Source organism: Perognathus longimembris, chromosome 17 (genome assembly GCF_023159225.1).
Source record: "Perognathus longimembris pacificus isolate PPM17 chromosome 17, ASM2315922v1, whole genome shotgun sequence".
In the NCBI taxonomy this organism is placed as follows: Eukaryota; Metazoa; Chordata; class Mammalia; order Rodentia; family Heteromyidae; genus Perognathus; species Perognathus longimembris.
In genome coordinates, this window is record NC_063177.1 from 52914845 (window position 1) to 52926192 (window position 11348).

Genomic DNA, 11348 nt, shown 5'->3' on the forward strand with positions numbered 1-11348 from the left:
CTTCATGTATACGAGGCAAGCGCTCTCGCCACTAGGCCATATCCCCAGCCCGCTTTTTACTTTTTTTCTTCTTATTTTATCTGTCTAAGGTAAGGGGGAGCGCTCCGCATGTCGAGGGACAAAGGGCGAACAAGTGCAAGTGGTGCTCACTAGACATTGTATTGAAAATGAGCTGTACAACTTTGCGGATGGGGATGGGAGGGGAAAACAGAGTGAGTGAAGGGGTGATGTCATCCAAAAAGGAATGCGCTCTCTGCCTGACCTTGTAACTGGACCTCCTCTGTAAATCACCTTTATAATAACAAGAAATTGCAACTGGCTGGGGAAGGTGGCCTAGTGGTAGAGCGCTTGCCGAGCATGCAGGAAGCCCTGGGTTCGATTCCTCAGCACCACATAAGAAGAAAAAGCTGGAAGTGGTGCCGAGACACAAGTGGCAGAGTGCTAGCCTTGAGCAAAAAGAAGCTCAGGGACAGCGCCCAGGCCCTGAGTTCAAGCCTCAGGACTGGTGTGCAAAAAAAAATGAAAAGAAAGGTGACAACAAAAATGGCCCTTAAGCTGGGTACTGGTGTAACCCTAGCTACATAGAAGGCTGAGATCTATCACAGTTCAAAGCCAGCCTGGACAGGAAAGTCCGTAAGTCTCTTATCTCTAATTAAAGCACCAAAATGCTAGCAGTGGATCTGTGGCTCAAGTGGTAGAGCAGTAGCCTTGAGCAAAAAAGCTACGGGATAGCACCTGGTCCCTGAGTTCAAGCCCCAGCACTAGCAAAAAAAAGAAAAAGAAAAGGTAATCATGTTGTTAATTGGACTGCAGGTTCAGCATGAGTTATGTATAGTTAGACAAACTCTTTGTTCTAGAAACCAGAAGGTGTAGGATGGCTCGTGTTGCGGTTTGGGTGAGACATTGTCCAAGAGTACCCAAGACAAAACAAAGGCCACTGTGTTTAGTGCTTTACCGGCCTGTCCCCGGGACAGACATCTGGGAAGCCAAGGTCAATCGTTGCAACGGAAGACCACATTTCAGGCAGGAATTCAGGAGTTCTTGTGTGGTTCTGTTTGGTTGCGAAGTGCTGGGGATGGATCCGGGCCTCGCACCCAGGGAGCCTGGCTGGAACTCCACTCCCAGACTAACCATCGGGGAGTCCCGTCTCCGCACTGTGGACTCCAACTCCAACGCTGGCAACCTAAGGAGCCTTTCTCTCTCTCTGCTCTCATTCCTTAAGCTGGTCTCCACAAGCTGAGACCGGATGGATGATCTTTATTTCTAAAAATAATATCAACTTGGATCTCTAAGCTGATTCTCTCCATAGGATCCCAGAACCCATGCTGGGGCTGAGGGCAAAATAGCGGGCACATGAGCCAAGCACACCAGGAGTGACCCTTCCCACCCGAGCAAGGACAGTGGTAGGGAGCAGCTGCGGCGGTGGCCGCTGGAAAAGCTGGAATGGATTGGCAGAGTGGAGAGTCTTCCGTAAGACACAGGCCGGGGCAGGGGGTGGGGGTTCCGGTAGCGCCTGGTTGGGGGCTGCTGGGGGGCATTTCAGGCTGTGTCAAATACCCTCATGTCCTTGGGGATGTTGCTTTTGTGTCTTTCTGGACGTGAGCGGCACTGAGCAGGGCCTGGGAGTCAGGGACAGCTCCTCTGACCAGCTCTGTGACCCGGACACACAGTGCTGCCCTCCTTTGCCTCCCCCTGCCCATCTGGACAGTGGAGTAACAAGAATTCCCAGCTCACGGGTGTTGTGAGGTCTCAGTGAGGTCTCAGTGCAGGGGCTGACTGGACAATCAAATCAAGAAAGCAGTAATCACCTCTCTTATGGTAAGACCTAAGTTAAGGGGCTGGGAATATGGCCTAGTGGCAAGTGCTTGCCTCATATACATGAAGCCGTAGGTTTGTTTCCCCAGCACCACATATATAGAAAAGGCCAGAAGTGGTGCTGTGGCTCAAGTGGCAGAGTGCTAGCCTTGAGCAAAAAGAAGCCAGGGACAGTGCTCAGGCCCTGAGTCCCAGGACTGGAAAAAACAAAAGACATAAGTTAAACTGGGGAGCTGGGTAAGGAGACTCCAGGCCAGAAACACAGACAGAGGCCAAAGCAAACAGCTCCCGCACGTCTGGGGTTGGGAGAACTAAAAAGCATTTGGGACTACCCGGCCATAGCGGCCTGGAGAAGTTACCTGAAGCCTCCAGAAGGGGGCACTGGCTGGCCAGTGCCGTGATTCCTGACGGGAACAACGGGCTGGTTTGGGCCCAACATCTCAAACAAAGCAAGCAAACTCTGGACACCACCCCCCGAGGTCCCCGGGGTATGCACACAGATGTGCCCCAGCACAACACAGCAGTGATCTGGGGGTCTGCTAGATCCCACCCCCACCCCTGAGCCCCTTCTTCCAGGCTGGCTCTGATTTGTAGCCTATCACTCCGACGGAAGCCTAAAAGTGATTTCAGAACTTCCCTGCCTTCTGCATCTTTCTGGTGAATGATTAGCTCTGCGGCGGGCACTGGGCACCCCTGAACCAATGCTCGGTGTCTAGAGCAAGGGGACCTGGGGGGACGCGCCCTGCACACAGGGTCAACCAATCCGGTTGAGAGTGCGAGATCACACACTGGAGAGCCTGCATCCGCGGTAAGAGGCCTCTCCTCTGAGGACTGGACTGGTGTTCTTGCAGGTGGGGTGGGGCTGGGGTGAGGGACACACGGGAGTCATTATGGAGCTTGTGGGAAGACTGGCAAGACCTGTGCCCCGTTTCATTAACCACCTGGCTGTGTACTGGCTGATCAGCCCTGGGGCTGGTGACGGTTGGCAAGCCTCCAGGCCCGGCACGCCGGGCAGGCCAGCGGCCCAGCAGGGCAGGCGGGTGCTGGTGCCGTACCCATGGGCCCTAGAGTCGGGGGCCAGAGCCACCCAGAAAGACAGTCCCAGGACTGGTGGTTAGCAGGACGGAGTGTCCTCCAGAAAGAGCCACTCACCAGCCCTTTTCTTACTTTAATCGGTGCCAGTCCTGGGGCCTGAACTCAGGGCCCGAGCACTGTCTCTGAGCTTTTGTGCTCAGGGTTCTACCATTTGAGCCACAGCTCGACTTCTGGCTCTTTTTGAGTAGTTTCTTTTTTTTTTTTAATTTAATTTATTTATTAATTGAACACAAATTTTTTTGACAAGGTGTTGTGCAAAAAGGGTACAGTTACATAGTAGGGCAGTGTGTACATTTCTTGTGATATCTTACGCCCTGTTTTTCTTTCCCTTCTCTAGGTCAGGTAGACATATATACAATACACAATGTATCAAGAACATATTTGAGTAGTTTCTTGGAGAGTCTCACGTACTTTCCTTCCTGGGCTGGCTTTGAACCCCAATCTTCAGAACTCAGCCTCCTTAGTAGCTAGGATTACAGGTGTGGGCCTCTGGTGCCCAGCTGGACACAGATATTGCCGTGTTACAAGGCAGTGTATGAACACATACACACAGGGCATCTGGATCTAGGTTACTCCTTTCCGATTTAGCTTGCCACCCTATGGTGGGAGTGACAGTAAGAAGTGCAGATCCAGGACTTTTCCTTGGGGCTTGGGTGACAGCCAGCTTTGTCACCATTCCCACGCTGGTGTCTGGGGGGAAGTGGAGAGAGATTGTAATAGCATGTGTCATTTCTCTACTATGCCTGATTCATTTCCAGAAATGAAATTGTCACACAGACCGTTTCAGTTCACAATGACCTTCAAGGTATTCTGTATGGTAACAATACAGATCCCAGCAAGTCCTTGTCTGATCTGCCCATCAACTTGGTAACCAGGCTCCACATCTTCCTTTGGGGCTAAATTGGTATGTGTGGCTACACATTAGATTACCGATACTAAACCCAAACTCTTATGGCCGAGAGAATTCTGAGCTAAAAGGGATGCAAACTTGGTACAGATGCTAGCCAGGAAAAGAACCTGGCCCTGGCGCAAGTTGCTTGCAACTCCTAACAGCAATGAGAGAGAAAACTGGAAAACCCTTCAGGAGCTTGAGCTAAGGACATTTTTTTAACAGTAAAAAAATGGAGGGAGGGTGCCTTTGTGTGGTGTCTTGTGCCTGTAATCCTTCCTACTCAGGAAGCAGCGATGAGAGGATCCGTAGCCCAAGGCTATCCTCATTTTAATTCAAAACTCCTCAAATGTATTAGATCACAGGAGTGGTCAACCTTGGTGGTGGGGAGGGACTGGCAGGGGGGCTGGAAGGGTTTTTAGATTGTGTTATATTTCTTTTACTATAATCAAACAGGTAGTTTGGCTCCTAAGTTTTGGCTCCTAAATGGAAGCTGTTCCATGGCTGCCTGGTGTCCCGGCGGCTGTCTATTGTCAGGCCCACAGCCAAACAGCCGGAAGGACTGCCCTCGTGAGCCTGGACTACTTGAACCCTCCGTACAATTTGAGGAAGCTACACTGGGACTTCAGCGGCCAGCTGTTAAGGCACACCTCTGGCTCCTGAAGGCGGGGGGCCCCTGCCCTGATTGTTTCAGTTTCTGTCAGCTTTTTGCCAGCACAGTTTGGGCTGAACTCTAAGCCCTAAAGCCATTCTACCCAGGCTAGAGGAGAGCTCCTCCCCAGATGGTCCAACAAGTGCCTGTGATTGGTTCAAAAACAGTCCTTCATTTGCATGAAGGTGCTGACGCCCTTTCAGCCATTTTCACTCAGACTAGAAGAGGAGCCCCTCTCCTGGCAGCCAACAGTGGCCTGTGATTGGTGCAAACACAGTTGGTCATTTGCATGAAGGTACAGAAACCCCTTCAACCATTTCACACAGGCAAGAGGGGGAGGAGCCCCTCCCTCTTTGGCCCCTAGGTAGCCTGTGATTGGTGCACCCTCAGTCCTTCATTTGCATGAGGGTGCAGACACCAATGTAATTCCCCTTCTGACTATATAAGGAGGCCGTTTGGCTCTCTTTGTGAGTCAGCCTGGTGTTGCAACAGTAGACCTGCCAATAAGCTTTCTCTCTTTTTTTATATTGGAGATTGAACTCAGGGCCTCACTCTTGCCCGGGAAGTGCTCTACCACTGGGGCCACACACCCAACCTGCCTGCCCTGCCTACTTTTGCTCACTAGTAGAGTTGGGAAGATGAAGGGGGGGAGGGCAACCCACCACCCTGGTTGGGCTGCAGGGACAAATGGCTATGGCAGCCCTAGAACTGGGGAAAAGAGAGGAGGAGCCTGGTACTGGTAGCTTCCACCTGTAATCCCAGCTACTCAGGAGGCTGAGATCTGAGGTTCACTATTCAAAGCCAACCCGGGTATGAACATCTCTGAGACTCTTTATCTCCAGTCAAGCACCAGAAAACTGGAAGTTGGGGCTGGGAATATGGCCTAGTGGCAAGAGCACTTGCCTCCTACACATGAAGCTCTGGGTTCGATTCCCCAGCACCACATATATGGAATACGGCCAGAAGAGGCGCTGTGGCTCAAGTGGCAGAGTGCTAGCCTTGAGCGGGAAGAAGCCAGGGACAGTGCTCAGGCCCTAAGTCCAAGGCCCAGGACTGCCAAAAAAAAAAAATCATCACGAAGGAGCCTGGCACAGTGACTCATGCCTGTGATCCTAGCTTCTAGGGAGACTGGAATCAGGAAGATCATGTTTTGATGCCAGCCTGGGCAAACAGTTCACAAGACTCCATCTCAACCAATAGTCTGTTGTGATGGTGTGTACCTGTCATGCCAGCTGCCCGAGAAGCTGAGATGGTTCCAGGCCAGCCCAGACAAAAGATCTTGCAAGACTCCATCTCAACCAATAAAGCAGAACATGGTGGTGGTCACTTCTCCTCCCAGCTCTGCCGGATGCACAGACATAAGGGTCAAAGTCCAGGCCAGACCCCCCCCCTTCCCGCCCCCGCTGGCAAAAATGTGAGCTCAAGTGACAGAGTGTCTACCTAGCCAAGTGCCAGACTGAGTTCAAACTCCAGTGTCACCAAAGCATAGAAGAAAACAACAGAAAAACCTTACTTAGGGCGTGGGATTTCTAACTCTGGAAGAGCTACTTACCCGCCCATGCGTCCTACCCAGGCAGAGGAGAAGGATCCCAGCCAGCTAGCTGCCGGGTAACTGCCGGGGAGGTGCCCTCAAAGAGGACGGAGGAGCCCAGCCCTTTCTCTGGCTCTCGCTTGTCAACAGGAAGGACTAGCTCACTCCGCACATGCTCCCGTCAGGATCTGCCCCCAGAGGCCAGCGGCACAGAGGCCGGCCAGGCAGGGACTGCGAGCTACACACCTACACACTACACACGTGCACCTGAAGAAACCTCTCTTTGTCTCTAGGTGGATCACCTCAGTTGTTATAGCAACAGAACGCCGATCAGCAACGAGGCCAGATCGCATTCCACTGTGCGGGTGTGCCACTCTGTATTTACCTGTCCAGCCACTGAGGAACATTTGAGCTGTTTCCAACTTCTTGCCATTGAGAATCAAATGGTGCTAAGAACGTTTGTTTTTTTCTTTTTCTTCCAGTCCTGGGGCTTGAACTCAGGTCCTGAGCACTGTCCCTGAGTTTCTTTTTTGCTCAAGGCTAGCACTCTACCACTGGAGCCACAGCGCCACTTCTGGCTTTTTCTGTGTATGTGGTGCCGGGGAATCGAACCCAGGGTTCCGCGTGTGATAGGCAAGCACTCTACCACTAAGCCATATTCCCAGCCCGTGCTTGAATTTTTTGAAGAGAAGAGATCTCATTGTGTTGCTCAGGCTGGCCTTGAACTCCTGGGCTCAAAGGCTCAAATGGTCCCCCTTACCTCAGCCTCCTTGAGTGGCTGAGACTTGCAGACATGTACTACTGCATAAGGCTTCTATTTAATTTTTTAAAGTATCAAGGATGGGGACTGGGAATGTGGCTTAGTAGTAGAGTGCTTGCCTGGCATACGAAGCCCTGAGTTCAATTCCTCAGTACCATGTAAACAGAAAAAGCCAGATCTGATGCTGTGGCTCAAGTGGCAGAGTGCTAGCCTTCAGCAAAAGAAGCTCAGGGACAGCGTTCAAGCCCCAGGTATGGTAAACACACACACACACACACACACACACACACACACACACACACACACACACACACACACACACACACACACACACACACACACACACACACACACACACACACACACACACACACACACACACACACACCCCAAGGACAGGAAGGGGAAACTGGAGGAAAGCAAAAGAAGGGATGGCATAGACCATGAAAAAGAAATGTAGACATTACCTGACTTCTAAAATGGTAACCCTTCTGTACAACCGCTTAATAACAATAATAAAATTGTATTTTTAATAAAGTAGGCCAATTGTTGGTGGGAGTGCAAATTAGTACAACCACTTTGGAGAACAGTATGGAGGTTTCTCAAAAAGCTCAATATAGATCTACCCTATGACCTGGCCATACCACTCCTAGGCATCTATCCTAAACAGCAAAACCTAAGATATCAAAAAGACATTTGTACTTCCATGTTTATCGCGGCACAATTCACAATAGCCCAAAATATGGAAACAACCCAGATGCCCCTCCACAGACGAATGGATCCAAAAAATATGGTACTTATACACAATGGAATACTACATAGCGATTAGGAATGGTGAAATATTGTTATTCGCAGGGAAATGGTCAGAACTCGAACAAATAATGTTGAGCGAGACAAGCCTAGAACACAGAAAACAAAGGGGCATGATCTCCCTGATATATGACTGTTAACAAAGGGAGACGGAGAGACAGTAGAGACCAAGTCTGTGAACACTGTATATGTGCTTGATACATTGTATATTGCATATATGTCTACCTGACCTAGACAAGGGATAGAAAAACAGGTCGTAAGATATCACAAGAAATGTACACACTGCCCTACTATGTAACTGCACCCTTTTTGCACAACACCTTGTCAAAAAATTTGTGTTCAATTAATAAACAAATTAAAAAAAAGTAGGCCAGACTGGGCTCCAGTGGCTCATACCTGTAATCCTAGTTACTCAGGTGGCTGAGATAAGCCCTATGACTGCCAAAAAAAAAAAAAGAAAGAAAGAAAAGCAGGCCAGTGTTGGTGCTCACACCTGTGATCCTAGCTACTCAGAAGGCTGAGACCTGAGGACGGCAGCTCAGAGCCAGTCCAAGCAGAAACGTCCCTGTGCGACTCTCACCTCCAACTAACCACTCGAAACCTGGAAGTGGGGCTGTAGCTCAAAGTAGTGTAGCGCTAGTCTTGAGCAAAAGAGCTCAGGGACAGAAAGCACCCAGGCCTTGAGTTCAAGCCCCATGACCACCACCACCACCAACAAATAATAATAATAATGTAATATCAAGTCTTTCATTTTAAAAAGTCTTTTTTTCTTGAGTAAGATATAGTAGTATAGTTCACATTTGCAATCCTAGCATTCAGGAGGCTGAGACAAGGAGGGTCACGAGTTGGAGGCCAGCCTACGCTACATGGCGAGATTCTGTGTCAAAAACAAAACAAAACAATTTTGTTTTTCTCAAGGACTAATTGGTATTCCTGGTTTAGTTTCCCATATCAGTTCCAAAGGACAAACGTGTAAAACATACTACGCTGGGTGCTGGTGGCTCACGCCTGCAACCCCAACTACTCAGGAGGCTGACGGGTGAAAACAAACAAAACCCCCCCACAAAACAGGCAGGGTTCCGACGTGGAATCTGAATTAGACCCTTGCCCTTGTACCACGGAACCCCAGCACGTTCAACATGGCTGAGACCTCGGTCTCCCGTGTCCTGGGGCTTGCTTTGCCTCCTGCCCCCCCACCCCCCACTTCCACTGTGGCTCCTGTGTACTGAAGGCTGCCAACGGGAGGAGGGATCCCCGCGTGGGGACCTGCCCTGCCCTTGCCAAGAGCCAGAGGAGCCTGGCCCACCTCTGCCGGATCACCTTTCTCCAGTTGTCCCTCAAAGAGCCCAAAGCTCTCAAGCTGAGAACACCCGAGGCTTAGAGCCGTCACGTGCCGAGCGGAACTCTAAATAGTTTGGGCCTGTGTGCAGGCTATGGATTTTTCCAGGCCATGCAGAGTCAGGAAGACTAAGAACGTATCTTGGTAACTCTGTTAGGAGCATCTTCCCTTCTCTGGTGGAAGGTGTCCTTCCCCGCCTGTCTACATGTCTGCATCCGGGCTCCTTCCCTCCCCCCCCACCCCGGGGCTCTGCGGCCACTGCCCTGACCCGGGCCGGAGAACTTAGCCACGTGGACTCGGCTCGGGCTTTCCGGGCGCGGCAGACCCTTCCTGATGGCAGCGTTAGGGTGCAAAGGAAAATGAAAATACCTGGTGCTGGAGGCTCACACCTGTCATCCTAGCTACTCAAGTAGCGGAGATCTGAGGATCACAGTTCAAAGCCAGCCACGAGACTCTTTATCTCCAACGAACTAACTCCACAAGGAGAGCTGTGGTTCAAGTAGTCAAGGAGCAAAAGCAGCTCAGGGACAGTGCCCAGGCCTAGAGTTCAAGCCCTGGGATCAGCAAACAAAATAAGTTAAGGTCCTAAGAGCAAGCCCCAGTACTAGCAGAAAAAAAAAAAAAAGAGGATAAATAAGATGTATTAGTTGCCTATAGGCAACTCCTATAATATACATACGTATATATTATATGTGTGTATAATGTTTATATATTAAATATATATATTTTTTGGGCTGGGAATGTGGCCTAGTCGCAAGAGTGCTTGCCTCGTATACATGAAGACCTGGGTTCGATTCCCTAGCACCACATATATAGAAAACGGCCAGAAGTGGCGCTGTGGCTCAAGTGGCAGCCCCAGGACTGGCAATAAAATAAAATAAAATAAAATAAAATCTTACTTTAAAAAAAAATATATATATATTTTATATTTAAATAGATTTTTTTTCACAAATCTGCCTGAAAACTTTGCACTATCAGAGACATTAAAAAAACAAAAAAAAAAACCTCAGGCCAGACACTGGTAGCTCACGCCTGTAATCCTAACTATTCAGGAGGCTGAGATCTAAGGATCACAGTTCAAAACCAGCCCAGGCAGGAAAGTTCATGAGACTCTTGCCTGCACTTTGTACCCCCAAACTATAAGTAGAGCTATGGCTCAAAGTGGCCGAGCACTAGCTTTGAGCAAAAAAAGCTCAGGGACAGCAGCCAGGTCCTGAACTCAAGTCCTAGGACTGACCAAAAAAAAAAAAAAGCACAGTCTCCCTCAACACCGAGATAACTAAGCCCTTGGCTGACTGTCCGGTTCGTTTTGAAATGAGGGTGATGGGATGAGCTTGCGGGCGTCTGCCAGCGCCTGGAAGGAGAAAAGCCCCCTCGGCTCATCCCCAGCAGGACAGGCCGGTCGCTGCGGGGGAGGCTCCAGGCCAAGCGGCCTCGAGAACCAGGATTTCTGCTACTGGATGGGCCGCCGGACTCACTCCCCGCCACACGAAGACTCCCCCCAGGCCCACGGGGCATTAGGCAAAGCCCCCCCCCCCCCCCCGCAGGCGCACCCACCCCTTCCGGGTCCCAGCTGCCCAAGCCCAGCCCATATGATCATTACTTCAATTACCAGGCCGCGTCTGCCGAGGATGCAAGGGTTTGACCTTCAGGAGGCCGGCCTCCAGGGAAGGGAACGTTCTATTTTCAGAGGCCAATAAGGAGCGTGAGGAGACAGCTCCACGTCTCTCCCAGCTTGGAGAGACGGGGCATTGCTCCTCCTTTGCCCCCAAGTCCCCCGGAAGCTGGAGTGGCTGCGGGTTCAAATTAAAGAGGGATGCAGGCCAGGGAGGGGCCGGGAGGGGCCGGGAGGGTTTCCCCGAAGGCCTCGGTGTTGTCAGAGACCAGGCTGAGGAAGCACTCACTGTGCCTGAGCACAGTCCATCTCAGACCTGCCCCGGGCGGGGGGGAGGGGGGCATCCAACCCTCTGTCTATTTGGAGAATCACCCAAAAACACAGTTTAAAAAAACTAATTAGGGACTGGAATACGGCCTAGTGGCAAGAGCGCTCGCCTCGTATACATGAGGCCCTGGGTTCGATTCCCTAGCACCACATATACAGAAAATGGCCCGAAGTGGCTTTGTGGCTCAAGTGGCAGAGTGCTAGCCTTGAGCAGGAAGAAGCCAGGGACAGTGCTCAGGCCCTGAGCCCAAGGCCCAGGACTGGCCAAAAAAACAAAAAGAATTAATTCGTTGTCAAAGTGATGTACAGAGGGTTTAGTTTCCTATGTAAGGCAGTGAGCACATTTCTGATCAAACTTGTTACCTCCCCCCTCGTCTTTTTTTCCTCCTGCCTCCCCCTCTCCCCAGCTCCCTCGCCGCAAAAACAGTTTTGTGAAAGTAGAAAACATTCCAAAAGAAAAAGCCCCTGGAAAATAGCACACACACACACACACACACACACACACACACACACAC